Source organism: Macaca nemestrina, chromosome 2, assembly GCF_043159975.1.
Source record: "Macaca nemestrina isolate mMacNem1 chromosome 2, mMacNem.hap1, whole genome shotgun sequence".
In the NCBI taxonomy this organism is placed as follows: domain Eukaryota; kingdom Metazoa; phylum Chordata; class Mammalia; order Primates; family Cercopithecidae; genus Macaca; species Macaca nemestrina.
Genome location: NC_092126.1, coordinates 80296232 through 80312213, shown reverse-complemented (window position 1 = coordinate 80312213; position 15982 = coordinate 80296232). Strand labels below are relative to the sequence as shown.

Sequence of the window (15982 nt, the reverse complement as noted above, 5' to 3'; positions counted from 1 at the left end):
GAATCAAGAGTTCAAAGTAAAAAATAAATGCCATATACCGCCAATGATATTCTCTCATGTAAAAATATGGTCTTTTTTCAAATGATATTGAAACCCAATCTCTTTTACTGACACAGTAAAAAGGATCCAAATCTTGGAAATAGGTGAAAAAAATCAGTACTTTAATACCACAAACTCATTCATTCCTAATGAGATTCTAGCCTTTACCATGCCTCAGAGCAGAAGACCTATCAAAAGCTGAGATTCAAAGTACATCTTAATTTCAACTGTTTAGATATTTATCTTCTATCCATTTGCTTGCTTATTAACTGTTTCCCAATAAAACTCTTTCAAACAGATATTTTAATAAAGGCTCGGAAAGAATTTCATTGCTAGTATTATAATTATTACATGGGGGAAATAACCCAGAGACAGCAATTATTCAGTTTTACAAAACGAATTAGTAGTAGAGTCTGAGAAAGGATTTAAGACTGATTCAAGACAATTCACTTAATCACAAATAACAAGGGCAAACAATCTTTTCCAGGTGTCACCCTAATACCCACTTTTTTTTTTTAACCCCAACATCATTTTCACAGGGCCATATCAGCTATGTGAATTAATAGATTCTCCAGTGCTGTAGCAAAGATAAAATCTGATCCTTACAGTGCTTAAGTTTAGCAGCTACTGTTGCTTTTTCTTTCTTCTAAGCTCTTTGCTGTTTTTGATACTTAGCTGATCTGCTTAGGGATAATCAAAAAGCAGCTGTTTTTCTAAGAGCTATCTGTCTATATATTTCTATGGTATGTGAGAGTGTGGGAGGGAAGAGTATATACACTGATAAGTCACTTAGGCTTACCGGTAGTAGCACGCAGTAGGACTGAACTTTAAGCTGGGAAGAGAATTCATTTGAGCCATTTCTTTTCAAAGAGAAATCTGGGATGCATTACAAAAATAAAATTTAAAATCCCGAGAACTCAGGAGAGCACAGAAATAGGAGAAAACAAGGCAATTACTCCATTTTATTGACCCTGATTATTAAAAAAACATAGATTAAAGTATTAGACAGACTCTGAAATATACAACTGTCACAATGAAAGCATTTCAGAGCAAAATTTGCTGCAATATGCTACTATGATTAAAAGCCATGTAATCTGGGAACCTCTGTAACAAAATGAAACTGAACTAGGAAAATAGCTTCTTACTACTTCTCTAAAAATAAAAGGCTGTAATTTTGTCATAATTACACAAAGGTAGGTGAGACTTTCATCTTTACCCAGCATTACAACATATTTCCATCCATAGGTATTACAATTACGTTGCTTTGAATACACGTATGGTTTAATACCGAGAATAAACTATTATTTTGTGACACTACATGTGTTTTAAATCTGAACCCACCATCATAACACATATTAAGGATAGTCCTTCAGCACATACTTTCTACCCAGAGAAAAGATTCCCACACAGCTTTCCATGTACTCTTGATTTTAAAATGTACACATATTATCGGACACAAATGAGAGAATAAGGAGCAGCAGTGAGGTACACCATATGTTCCCATTGTAGGCTGAATCCAGGTCTTTGTTCCAATATTCCAGAGCCACTGGAAAGAAAGCTAACTATCCATTCATTAAAATTCATTTTTACATTATTGCTGGCAAAAGTTATACTTTTGATAGATTAAGTCAGAGCCCATCCTATCCTGACTATTCCTGCCTGCATTTGCTTCTTTAATACGGATTTCTTGCAATTCTATGAAACTGCAGAATAACCACCCTGGATAACAGGTCGGTAGCAGAACAATCTGATAAACCAACATAAAGGTAGACACTGAAGAAGAACGCAAAGTTATCTTCCTAGTGAAATAGTTCAGAAGTCATTCTATATCAATAGCAAAATTTTTGCTTTTTATACGCTACGCACCTATAACATCCACCAGATAACATCCACCTCGTCCTCAATTAGCAGGGTTTTTCTCAATCTTGAGATCCCCCCAGAACAGTTTTACTGGTGTAACTCAAACCAAAAACACTAACCACGCCCTTTATACCCAGAGTCAAGCTTCTTTTTGCTTTTTTGCCCTTATAGTCCAAAAATGTAAATCTTTCACCCGAGAGGCTTTACACCGGTTTCCTAACCCAAGGCGGACTCTTTTAGCTGTATCTTGATGTAATTCCTATTGGAACACGTTTTCTCCAGGGCAGTGCAGACGCCCCGAAGAAGGACCCACGCTTACCTCCCACACACCTGCAACCCCTGACGGGATGCTGGAGCTGGTGCTCGGAGGACTGTGCTCCGCTCCGCTCTCGTTCCTGCTTTCGTCTCTCCCGGGAAACTACAGTCCAGACTGCGCCTCTGGCTTCTACAGGGACCCAAGCTCCGCCTCTCCCTCCTCTAGTTGGCGAATTTGGCAGCTGTTGCTCCTCCCCCTGCTGTTTCTGCAGCTGCCCGGGCCGGAGGCAGCGGAAAGCAGCTGCCCGTGTACCTTCCCGCTCCCCGCACTTCTGCAGCTGCTCTGCCACTTCCCCTCCCCTGGGGGTCCCTCTCCCCTCCTCTGTGGCTCACACCTGGAGCGGTCTCCTGCCCCACCCAGGCGTCTCTGCTGGGAGCCCCGGCTCAGCCTATCCCTCCCCGACCCGTGGGTCTGGTTGCCCGATGTGCCCGGGGCTTAGCTGCTCCTCCGCCCTGTGCAAGTCCCCACACCAAGCCCTCCCTTCACCCGGGTGATTTCCCCGAGGCTTCCTCTCCACCCGTACGGCATACTCAGCCCGACAACCCCACGATCCCCACCACGGGCCCCTCACCCCCTTCCTTCCTCTGCTCTGTCAGCCCGCCCCCTCAATGGGTGAGGCGCCTGCGGGGCCTACCCGGCACCCTGATTGGCGCAGGTGAGGGCTTGCCCCGCCCTTCCTCTCCCTTCCGTGCACCATCTCTCTTCATCTCACCTCCTCCCGCAAAGGCAGGGAACTCTCCTAGTATTGGCTAGAAGTGTCCCCACCCATCGCCTCAGGATCTCCCGCACGGCCTGCCGGGAAGTGTAGTCTTCCGAGTGCAGGAATTCCGGACAACGTTGGCGAGCGGGACTACGAGTCCCCATAGGCCTCTGCGCGACTCCGGCTGGGCAGGATTCCGGACAACGCCTGGTTCCTCTCGGGTCCTTCCGGCGTCGCCGGAGTGAATTGATCCGGGAGTTGAAGAGGGCTGCAAAGGTGGGAAGTGAAGTCAGTGCCTCAGTTGCTGGTAAGGTGTAGCTGTTCTGTCCCAGTCCCCGTAGCTCTGCACAGAGCAGAAGAGGTCTAGGGTCACGCAGGGGCCATGGCTGAGGCACTCGGGCTTGATTCTGGCAGGCGGAGCGGACGGGGCTGAGAGCGGGGCCCTACGGGCGTAAGCGAGGTTACCCTACGCGAGTGGCGTAAAGCGGGTTTGTAAATGCCGCCTGCCGGCTTGGGCCCGAACGCCTCCAGGAAGTCTCCTCTAGGTGGGGGCGGGAGGGGAAGGGCGAGGTTGGCCCCTGGTGCCCCAGGAGAGGGGAGAGGGCGGATGTGCCTGGGGTGGGGTCCTTTGAAGGTGTGGCTTCGCACGGAGAGGTGAGGCTGCTCTTTTCCCCCTGCTTTGTAAATAAGAGAAAGGGAGGAGGAAGGAAAGGGTGCTGGGCAGTTTGCTCTCGGGGGTGACTCGGGTTATGCCCTTTGAGGGAAGGGGAGCACTGGAAGAAGGAAGAGACAAATGTTGAGGTCTACGGATTCAGTTCCAGTTTAATGATGTGGCCCTCTAAGGAGGTAATTTTGCCTTAAACAGAAAGGCTTGACCCTCGTAGGTGTCATACCTAAGTATGTTTTTACTCCTTTACTGCTTTCAGAGCGCTTTCATTTTGGGATGCTGATGAGGAAACCGAGGGATTATATGACGTGCCCAAGGTCACACACGTAGGGACAGACTTTCTGAATCTAGTCCTGTTCGAGTCCAGCTTCTGGAGTAGGGACGTTGGTTGTGCTTTTTGAAAAGAGTGGAGGAAGTTGCAAAGTAAATGTATTTTATGTAGTACATCTAAGAAGCCATTGTGAGATGAAAAGTTGTTTCTTGAACTGGAGTGAAATTCCTCAATAAAGGAAAGAACCTTTTGGGAAAAAAAGGGTCAGTTTTAACTTTTACCGATTTCCCCCTCTTTTTTAGGAATGTATTAAATAATAGACTCTACTCTCACAGTTCATTTTTAAGGGTAGGTAATAGGATGGGAGAACAACAGTTAATATCCATCCTTAGAAGAACATTCTTTTCTTTTTCTACTTTAGGACTGTTTTTACTCTCATTTTGTAAAACTGATACTAGTTGGAATTCTCTCACAAAACTTTAAACTTTTTTCAAATAATGTTAGGAGAGTTTAGTGTGCCCATTACTAGAAAAGAAAGTACTTTGCATTTCTTGGAGGTAACATCGTCTTTTTTGTTTGAGATTTTACTTCTCCCCCATTTTCTTGACTTTAGGCTGTATTTGTGTGTGTGTCTGCAAATAATAGAATTAGGCTGTTACATATTTTTATTTTTCTTAGCATCATCTGTGACTTTCAATTCATTCTTACTTTACATTAAAGAATGAAAAAACAGTACACTTACATTTTATCTCTTGCAGAAAATAGTGCCCTTATGCAAATGTTATCCTCTATTATGACCAGTTATAGCTCATGACTATTATTATTGGATAGGTTTTTAATAGAATTGTAAGAGTATGTTCATTGATGCCAGAATTTCTTTGTGATAACTTTATATCCATAAAGGTTAGCATGTAATAAATCATGGCTTACTCTTAACATGTAATAAATCATAGCTTACTGTATTATGTATAAGTTGATCATCAGACTATGCTGAATTTTGAATGTACTCTGCAGTTACTATATTATCAACAATATAGTAACTTTTTAATGCAAAAATATTTTTTTGGAATAGAGGTATTCTCTTACCTGATGGTTGAAATTAAGATGGTCTGGAAATTAATATGATTTTTAAAATAGAAAAAGTATGGTACTATAGAATGAAGTAAAATCAGGAATAATGTACCATAAGTAATGTAGTACACAGACAAGGAAGACCCAGTTAAACAAATGGAAAATTATGTGAGGATAACTGACTTTGTGCTGGATTAAGAAGGGTGCGGTGGTGTAAATAGACCATAAACTGAACATGAGTCAGTGAAGGTAAAGGAAGAATATTAATGTATTTTCTAGATGACAATGTAAGTATTTGCCTTTTGTTGAAGGAGGTATGAAATAAATTCTAACCTTTGGCACATAACTCTGTCATTATGGAAAGAAGTTTTGAACTATGAGGAAATTTTGGAAATAATATGCATTTGTTCAGTGTATTTTAGATTTTGTTCTTGGTTCATTTGTGCCACTACTCTATGTCTGAGGCCAATTATAGTTTTGATATTTTTTCTATTGAGATGGTGGATTAATGTTTGTATTGTTTTTAATCATCTTTCAATCACATACTGCAGTATTGTTGTCACTTTAGATCTCTGCACGTTGGATAGTTAAGAGTTCACGGAGTTATGTGTACACATGTAGTTTGCAGCTCACCAGTGTCTTCATTTCTTCTCATGCTGGGCTTTGCAGGAGCCTTATATCAGCTTTTGGATGTAATTTCTTATAGGACTTGGGATGTCTTCCATATATTATACATCTGTCTCGTTCTCTTAAGGATGTAAGGTCTGTAAGAATAGGGGCTGTTTATTATTGTAGTCTCAGTAGGTAAGGTAATATTTACGAAGAGAATGAAGAAGCTCGGGTTGGTTAAGTGACTTGTAACTGGTGGGAGTAAGATAAAAATCGAGATCTTCTGACTACAGATCTTTAATATTGTGGAGTAAAGACTTAGTTCCCGTAGATTTACATGAGAAAAAGACAATGTGACTTAAATATTCAAATACTATTACTTTCTTACTCTGTTTAACACTAAAAATTTATCTCTTCTCCTATCCAACTCTCCGTCCTTATCCCCAGCCTTTCTCATTTACCATGCCTTTTGGTTACTACATACATAAGCTCCTTCTTGACTTGGTGGCCATTGCATATTCCATCTCACTCCTTGGCCTACCTAAATGTGGCTACCTGATAGTCAGTTTTCATATCTCAATTTAAATATTCTTTCTCGGGGGAGCCTTGCCCTCCTTCCCAAAACCAGAATAGGTTCCCGCCATGTATTCACCATACTCTGTACTCCTTTGTGGCATTATGATAATAGAAACTTAATTATTTCTGTATTTATTTGACAAATATTGTCTCCTCACTGGACTGTGAGCTTCCTGAGCAGAGCCCTCTCATTTGTCATGTGTTACCCTACCCCACTACTTACGTAGTACCTGGCACAATATAAGGGTTCAGTAAATATTTGCTGAATGAATGAAGGAGTGTATTCATGCACAATGCTTCCGGCACTTCTCTGGGGACAGAAATAGAGAAATGAATAAAGCAGATACGCTTTCTGGATTGAAGTATATAAGAACTTTCAAATGAGCCATAATGCTTAGGCAATTTAGGTTATATGCAAAGGAGTCATTGACAGAATTTTAATATAAATTGTAGAAAAATGTTTGTTCTTTTTGGAGGTCTCTGAAATCAGGTTTAATTTTCTAGATGGAAATGACAAAGGAATCACTTTCATTTACAGCAAAATTGCTGTGTAACGCAGCATTTTAGAGATCACTGTCCTGCTTAGAGATCACTGTCCTGCTTTTTGCAAGCGATGTTCATTATGACAAAATACAGACATGGAAGAAACTTCTAATGGACTCTTCTTCCCTAATGTTACCTCATTTTGCCCTAAAAACCTTTATTTCCTCTGGGTAGTATTATTAACGCTGTTTTATAGCTGAAGACATCAAGAAAATAAGTAAATTTACTTATTAAACTAAAAAAAGTTTAAATTGCTAGAGTTTCCAAAATGTAGGTACTGGAACCATGGTTAGAATCCAGATCTGTCTCCATATTCTAAAATCCATAATTCTTCCTTTTTCTTTGCTTTTTTGTTTTTTTCTTGCTTTTTAACTTTGCTATCTTCCTATGAATTATACCTTTAATATCACTTAATTTAGACAAGGTGGCTTTGTAAAATTGAGTAGTTTTTGTTTCAAAGGAACTTATATTTTGGGATTCCTAAAAATTTTTCTAATACTTAAGTGAATCTTATTTGCTTTAAACCTGGAGACTTAAGCATAAAAAGATCATTTTTTAAAACATGCAAACTGAATTTTAGTGATAAATCGTGTTAGGTTTTGGTCTTGAAAACAAATTCCGCAGTCATTTGTTGTACCACAGTATGGCATAGAGTAAGGTCAATAGTCCTGAGTTATTGTAGCCTTATATGCCTTCATGGATTTACCAGTTTACTTTTCCACAAGATATTGTCAAAAAGAGATTGCTGATATTTGGCTTTAAAATTTAGTAATACTATCCATTTTATTATTAAAAACAAGTCTTTGCTAAATCCGAAACTTTTTAGAAAGTCAGTGTTGATGTTACTTGAATCTTGGATGAAATATTCATATTTACCTAGCATAACCAGTATGTGGAGGTTGAAGCTGAAGTACTGCTTTTTATATGTTGTTGGACAATTAAGGTCATTATCGTAGGGGTTACTAAGAATTTTAAGCCACTTGCACGATAAATAATTTTTTTCCGTAATATAAACTATAAAAGTGGTTTAGAAGTTAAATGTCGTTGTTATTTATGTTATTGCATTTGAAATATTTTAGTAAGCTGCGGTGTTAGAGGGTTATGCTTTAGGGACACACACACACAAACACAATGCAAAAATTAAAGCACATTTATTATAGCAAGTAGAAATAATTTGTGTGCTGAAAGATAAACATTGTGGTTTGGTGGTTCATTTTTGTCTGTATGAAGATGGAAATTTCAATTTTGTCATTTAAGCTACAAAATTTAAATGTGTCTTAAATGTATTATATTACACTTATTTTTCAAGCTCACCCTTACGTTTTTTGGCTATGTATAACCATTTTTAAAATCACCCAGAGGTGATTTTACACTATTCAGTTTCATTCTTATACAGTTGACAGAATGAAGGTTGCCTATAGGGTTAAAAGAAAAAGAAAAGAATTTTATTAACAAGCTTATGAACTGTTGGGTAACAGCAGTGGAACATGTTAAGTGGCAGTCACTAACATAGTCAGGCCAGTCCCTTGGGAATAAGTTTAGCAGAGGTTAGTCTAAATAATGACTTTTTGATTCATTTACTTATTGAATGCATATTACCTGTAAAATTGCCTTAAACCTTGTTTGGAATGAGCTGGAACCTAGTATAATAGCTAGCTTTTATTGAGTAGTAAGTAACTGTCAGGTCTCATGCTAAGCATTTTGCAGGATCTCTTATAATCCTTACAACAACCCTTGGAGGTAGAGGCACTATTACCTCCAATTTTTAAATGAGGAAGTTAAAGTACAGAGAGGTTAAGGAACTTGCCTAAGGTTGCAGGAAAAATTGCTTGGAATTCGGATTTGAATCCAGGCTGGCTGACTCAAGAGACCATGTTTTTCATCATTAAAGTAAAAATGATGTTAGTGATTGAACTGCGTTGGAGAGAAATTAGCATTAAGAGTTGTAGTTACAGAGAAGTTATGTCTTAAATGCTAAGGTCAGCGTGGCAGGCAGAAATTACTTAATATTCAAACTTTTGAAAAACCTATTAGGAAGTACACGTTGTAGCACACAACTTCAACACAGCCAGTTTTTTTCTAGCATTGGAGTAGATTTCTTTTGAGTACCAGGTGAAGTGTTTGACTTGTTATTCAGAGACCATATTGAAAAAAGAAATACATATATTACAGTACAAGAGTCACAATCAGTGTGGCAAGCTGCTCTTTGTGAGAGCTCACTGTGGCTCTCAGTCTGGTGGGGGGAGAGGCAGATCCATGTTTCTTATCTCTCTCATTCTGGGACTTTTGCATATGGAATGGAATTACCATATACTCCAGTAGTTATTTTTAATAAAGTTATTTTTTGTTTGTTTTTCAAACAAATGTTCACCATGTCTGTTGAACTTGCATAGGGTAGGAGTATCGTGTGAAGCGGGTATGCTCCCTGGAGTGTTAATGCCAAGTGGCAGTGTGACATGTCACTGTGTTTCTTTACTGTCTGTCTGCCCTGCAAAACTCCATACCCTCAAGGGTATGTGCTATTCAGCTTTTCATCACCATATCTCCAACTAACACTGTTGCTGACTTAGACTGACTATGCAGAATAGTGTGTTGGATACTAGGAAATAGAGAAATGGATACATTAGGGAGTTTATACTTTAGTAGATACAAGGGGAAAGGGTTGAAAGACCATTGTATGGACATTTAGTCTTTCTAATATAGTAAGTACTTCCATGTGCATCAGTTCATTTTATAATTTTAGATTACAGCTGATAGAAAAATAAATGATAGTGTGTCTAACTGCCATCTGGTCCCTGGCACTGAAATGGGTCTCCCTGTCTTATTCAGTCATTCTCTCTTACTTCAAGATAGACTGGAATTCAACTGAGATTGAAGTTATGGAATGACAAAACCCTAAGATGTTACACACTGGCTGCCTCCTCAGACTTATATAAGGTTACTACAACAAAAGCCTGTTGAGAATGTTAAATGAATCAGACCTGGCCTCTAGACAGCAACTGCTCCCTAAAGAGTTTAGATTGTTGCAAGGTTTTTTGTTTTTTTTTTTTTTTTTTTTTTTTTTTTTTGCATTTAATTCCAAAGCGTTTGGAATCCTTTGGTTTTTTTTTTTTTTTTACTTGAGAAATGCACATCTTTCTCTTTGTCTTTATCCATATTAAAATTGGCATTTATGCAATACTGTCAAAATTTGAGAGATTTCCAAGGTTCTACCTTATTTTTGGTATGCTTCCTTAAAAAATAAATCACACTTTTGCAAAGTGAAGGTTACAGGAGGAACTGTAAATGCAGTAAAAACAGATACTATTCTGACCCTAATTTCTTCTTGTAAGCAATAGTATTTATATTTGAGATCAATTGGGAGCTAAAGGTAAAGTTAAATGGCATCATCAAGGTAGAATCTTGGCCTCATTAGCATCTAATGTTAAATAAGGCAGAGGCTATTTATTGTCTGGGGTTAATACTTTTTATCAACATTTGAGTGGCCTGTAGCAGTGTTTTTGGTGCAAAGGTAATGAAAGTACCTGTTGCATGTTTTAGAAGATCTTAAGCCATTAGGAGTCATTAAGTTAAATTCTAGGTATCTAAGATTATAAGTGATACAAAGCAAGTAGCTCTGACCCAGGGTGGTACAGATTCCTTTAATTGTACCTTTAAGCAGAGAGGGCATAAGAACAGTCTGAGGATTTAAGTTTAGTTTGATTTCTAAGGGATTTTAAAGGAAAGCTTTAATTAACATCATATTGGAGAAATTAAGACAAGGAATAATATTAGCAGAAAGGAAAATAGACATGTACCTCAATTAAACACCGAACAACTATTCAACTAGGCATCATCATTCATAAACCACTAGATTGAGAACTTTATGGGCAAAAGATAAACATATTCAAGGCGACAAATTTGTTTCCTGTCTCCCAACAAGTATTTTCATTTAAATTTTACTCAGATCAGAATTTACCAAAAATTTAGACATAGGGGAAAAAAATGAGGATTGTCAAAACTAAAGAGATGTATATTTTTCCTCCTGAACAAGTTGCTTTGAAGTATCGTAAGGAGCCAGTTGTTACTATTTTGTTATTGTTTCCATTTCCCATCAGCTAATTCAGAGGTAATGAGCTCTTTGATTTTGTTGTCAACTTTTGATTATCTTGTATAGATTATCACCTTTTATGAATTATCTCAAGGGCTTTGATCAAATCTTGATTTCAGTCTGCAACCCAGCCTGCTACCCAACCTGCTTCTGGACCATGGTTTCCTTTGTTAAGTTTACCTATGTACATTTAGAAAAAGTAATTTTAACATTGACTTGGCAAATAGTTTTAAAATGCCCCGATGACCAAATTACTTTATGTAAGCCAAAACTAAGTTTATTTATGCACCCATTTTGGCAAACGGGAGAAAAAAGATTTTGAAAATATGCTATGTAGGTGGCCTTTATGACATTGTGATATCAGTGTTTGAGTCTTATTGTGTATGTTATGCAGGGGGAGGACTAGGGTGAGGCAAGAAATGTGCCTAGGGTACAAACTTTGAAGAAGCAGTAACTCTCCAAGTCGTGCAAATCAGAGCAAAATTTTGTGTTCTAGGCATCTGGTTTGCCTCACCCTAGTTGCAGTCGATTCCATGTAGGTCCCTATAATTTTGGCTAAAATATTAATAACAATATGAATAGAATGGTTATTGTGTGTTAGCTACTGTATTAAGTGTCTAATATGCATTTATTACTCTTAACCTGGGGAAGTGAGTACTTCAATATTTCTGATTCTCACTAGTTTAGAAATAGAGATTTACGAAACTGAAATGATAGCATCCAGCTGAGCAAAAATTCAAACTGAGGTTTTTTTCTTCCAATCTGAGCACTATCTCCTGCTGTATACTGTCTATGTGTAGAAAAAGTTACTTCTTACCCATTTTATAAATTTCTGTATTAAACAGTACTCTGGCCAGGCACGGTAGCTCATGCCTGTAATCCCAGCACTTTGGGAGACTGAGGTGGGTGGATCACCTGAGGTCAGGAATTTGAAACCAAACTGACCAACATGGTGAAACCCACGTCTCTACTAAAAATACAAAATAGCCAGGCATGGTGACAGGTGCCTATAATTTACCCAACTACTCGGGAGGCTGAGGAAGGAGAATCGCTTGAACGTGGGTGGAGGTACACCACTTCACTACAGCCTGGGCGACAGAGTGAAACTCTGTCCCCCCCCCCAAAAAAAAAAGAAACAGTATTCTACAAAATATGTAAGTGCATACACTTGACATGATGCAGTTAACTTTTAAAGTTAACTTTTAAGGTGAGTTAGAAGTCTCAGCAGCACCAAGTTGAAGATCCACAAGCTTGTGCTGCTAAGTACCCTAGAGCTGTCAAACATATTAAAGAAGAAACTAAAGCAGAGAGAGGTGAAATGAATTGTTCAGAGACAAAGATAGTTTATAAATGACAGGACCAGAATTTGAGTCCATGCTTTGAGTCTTTAAATGCTTATGCTTTTTCCTTGTATCTTTCTGCACAAATTGTCCATTTGATATTTTTAAAGCATATATATAAACAATACAGTGGTAAAGTGCTATATACACTTATCATTAACAAGAGATTGCTTCTAGATGTCCCTAAGTGTAAAATTATATAATTACTAAACTGACAGTAGTGTATGTTCAAGGAGGTTAAGTTCCACTTAACTTTATTAAGAAAACTGGAAATGGAAGACATTGAATTATAGAAGATGTAATTTGCAGGTCAAGAAGAGAAATGTAGGTATATCCTTAAGATATCAAGCTCATTTTACTCTATAGTAGGATCACTGACTTACCCTATTCCTCTGCCTCCCTTTTTCCTAGCTTTCTCCTCTAAATCTTGTTTGGAAGTGACTAACAACGTTTTGGCATGAGAAAATCATAAAAAGGTATGTGAACTGTGTCAGCAAATGTTAACCCCTCCCAACTGTGTTAAATGGCCAGCCTGTGATCTATACAGTCTTTGTATATTTCCATTTTCTGTAAGAGCTTGATGAGTATGTTACTTTTGTTTGTTTGTTTTGAGACGGCATCTTGCTCTGTTGCCTAGGCTGGAGTGCAGTGGCACGATCTCGGCTCACTGCAACCTCCGCCTCCCAGGTTCAAGCAATTCCCTTGCCTCAGCCTCCCGAGTAGCTGGGACTACAGAAGCCCACCAACAAGCCCAGCTAATTTCTGTATTTTTAGTGGAAGTGGGGTTTCACCATATTGGCCAGGCTGGTCTTGAACTCCTGACCTCAGGTGATTCACCCGCCTCGTCATCCCAAAGTACTAGGATTACAGGCATGAGTCACCATGCCCAGCTGATGAGTATGTATGTTAAGTTACTGAAAGAAAGCAAGGAATTGTCAGTTATTTGAAACCCTGGGTCAACCAACTCTTGGGGAGGACTTCCTTACTAGAATTTGTAAATAATTTTTAATGATCTGATGCTTAAAAAAAATTTGTCTTAAAAAAATTCCCATGAAATTACTTTGGAAAGTATAGCTGATAACAACAATGAAATCTTATTATCACTGAATTTTGGGTCCAGTGATAATGTGGCTGGGTCCAAGCTTTGTTAATAGAATTAATTTGATTTTTGTGTTTGTTTTTATTTTGCTAGGCATGCTATTTGAAAAGTATTAGCAAGACTGATTCAATTTATAAATTGTCCGTCTCTTAACTCATGAATTTGGTCACTCAGCAAACATTAAGTGTCTGTTATGTGCCTGCTTTGCTGACTCTAATGTCTCTATTGGGAAGAAGAAACACACTTTGAGAACATAAACACAGGATTCTGCTCACTGCTAGAATGAACACACTTCTCTTAACTGAATGTTCATGCACATTTTGTTGGAGATCCAGCATACATGTCAATCAGTCTTTCCCTTTTTAGAGAGAGAAATTACAGGAATTGTAAGAATTTAGGGCCAACTGAGAGGACTGAGTACTGGATTTTACTAGAGAGAAAAACAAGACAATAAGACCTGCCTGCCTACAAATGTTTTAAGTGTAGAATTACTTAAAAAGCTGTTTTTCTAACCAAGAAGTGCCTATACCAGTACCAAGAGCTTCTGTTGGTCCACTCCTTTCATTTGGTAGTAAATAGCTTTGGCTCTAGACTTATCTCAAGTCCCAGATGGAGTAAAGTAAGGCAGTTTCAGGAAATACTGATTCTGAGCCCTGAGATACACCCGTGTGTAGCTCTTTAAATGAACAGACTCGAGTTGGTTAGGGAGGGCAGAAACACCAGAAATTTAAGAGTTTGGCAGTGGAATGGCGAATACCTATGTTTTTGGGCTTCTTACTCTAAGCAAGTGATAATTATCTTTAGCTCAGGAAGATATTTAAAGCTGATTATCTTCTGTTGAAAACTATCAGTGCTAGTTTGAATATTTAAGAAAATGAGTGGGAAATTATAAATGAGAAGATTGCTTATACTCTATGTTGATACCCCGATATCACAATGGGTGTTTTTGAAGAAAAATGTGTTTTGAAGTATGCCTTTTGTCTAAGTTCTTATCAACATTTCTGGTTCTTGGTTTTTATTCTGTGGATGCTAACAGTACACAAAGCTTACTTTGAACTGAAATTTCCCCTCAAAGCAGTACATTTGAAATGTCAGTCATAAAGTTCTTGCTATGATGCTATCATACCAACATTAAATTTTTATTATTTATTTAATTATGAGCTAGAAGTTGTGACCAGGAGCAAGTCACTACACCCTTTTTGGACTTTGGTTTCTACTGTAGATAGTGGAATGGATGAAATAACTTTTTAAGGCGTTTTCAGATGTGGGATTTGTAGTCAGTGATCTTCAGTTTTCTGTATGTGCATAAACAGCATCTACTTCAGAAAATAATATACCTTAGAGGGCTGAAATTCTGTTAATGTGCTACCCAGCTGCTGGGACGTGCTCACACTCATACTAAAAGGAAGGCACCTTGTCAAAGGGGGCCTCAGACCTCACTCAGCTCAGCTGACCTTTGCTGTTTCCATAGCAGGCTCTTTGTTGCGTGGAGTAATTGCACGTTGTCCTTTGAACTATTTCAAATGAAGAAGCATGTGGAAGGAATGACAAAGGCATATTTTAACTTGAAGTTGAAATTGACAGTAATTCAATATTTAAAAAGTCGGAATTGATGATTTTTAATCTCATGTAAATGCTACTGAAACTGTGAGTAGCCCCCATTGTTAATGTGTGTTCTGAAAAGTTGAGTTTTAAATTGGTTCTTTGGAGCATTTTTCGTAAGAACAGTATTAAAAGATGGCATGTATGCCGTAGGCCAGCCACTTATGTAGCCCATGATGTTGCCAAAATACTGTTCTTTTTGTTGACAAATAAGCACTGCTAGTAATGTAAAGTTAGTTTTAGAGAAGAGACTAATTATTAAACACGAGTTTTAAAAATATTAGACGGGCGGATCACGAGATCAGGAGATCGAGACCATCCTGGCTAACACGGTGAAACCCCTTCTCTACTAAAAAATACAAAAAACTAGCTGGGCGAGGTGGCGGGTGCCTGTAGTCCCATCTACTTGGGAGGCTGAGGCAGGAGAATGGCGTAAACTCGGGAGGAGGAGCTTGCAGTGAGCTGAGATCTGGCCACTGCACTCCAGCCTGGGCGACAGAGGGAGACTCCGTCTCAAAAAAAAAAATAAATAAATAAATAAATTAAATGCCAGTATTTACAAAAGGTAAAAATTAAGTATTTCAGTAGGTTTATTGGGGATAGGTAGGTAGAGATGTCAGCAGTAATTCTGAAAGTGACTCTAGCCACTTACCTTATCCCTTTACCTCTGGCAGCCTCTACATCTGCAGTTATATGCGTATGTGTTCAAAAGAGTAAAACACAAAAGTAATTCCATTGTGCTTACTTTTCTTAAAAGTATTTCACCTCCTTTATTCCGAGATTCTTGAAAGCTTAGACTCCTTTCTTACCAGCTCACTCTCTTAGCCCCTGCAGGGAGTTCTCACCCCAGTATATAAGTACTCTGCTCTTTGAAGGTTATCTCTTTAACCTCATCAAGAAATCAAATGCTTTTTTAAAAGTTACTTTCCGTACTCAGTAGCATTTAAAACTTTTGGCTACCTTCTTCTCCTTGAAACTTTTTTTGTGATGCTGGTTTTCTCCAGTTCTCTCATAGCGATATAGCAGCTTGACTTCTCCCTTGTGTGTGCATCACAATTGTATGTTTTCTGACTTGCCTTTTATAAAACATGTTTTATGGGGCCAGAGACTGTCTTGTCTTGTTCACTGCTCTATATTTGATATCATACCTCTGTAACCAATGAAATATTTATTAAATAAATAATTTTTTTTTCTGTCAC

At 38.4% G+C, this 15982-nt stretch overlaps 2 protein-coding genes across 7 annotated transcripts in view; one reads left to right on the top strand and one right to left on the bottom strand.

Annotated features, from left to right (window-relative positions):
• The window catches only part of LOC105466121 (serpin family I member 1), an 87097-nt gene extending 84380 nt beyond the window's left edge, over positions 1-2717 (bottom strand). The window contains exon 1 of one of the 2 annotated variants that reach the window (XM_011715106.3): positions 2230-2717. The gene's annotated coding sequence lies outside the window, so the exon portion shown is untranslated. Of the gene's footprint in view, positions 1-2218 lie in introns of both variants that reach the window. The other variant, XM_011715085.3, reaches the window with a different exon arrangement.
• A 352-nt stretch (positions 2718-3069) lies between these two features.
• The window catches only part of LOC105466130 (programmed cell death 10), a 49327-nt gene continuing 36414 nt past the window's right edge, over positions 3070-15982 (top strand). The window contains exons 1-3 of one of the 5 annotated variants that reach the window (XM_071091206.1): positions 3070-3222; positions 12494-12558; positions 14656-14828. The gene's annotated coding sequence lies outside the window, so the exon portion shown is untranslated. Of the gene's footprint in view, positions 3223-3738; positions 3762-12493; positions 12559-14652; positions 14829-15982 lie in introns of those variants that run through there. The other 4 variants (XM_071091205.1, XM_011715117.3, XM_071091204.1 and 1 more) reach the window with 4 other exon arrangements.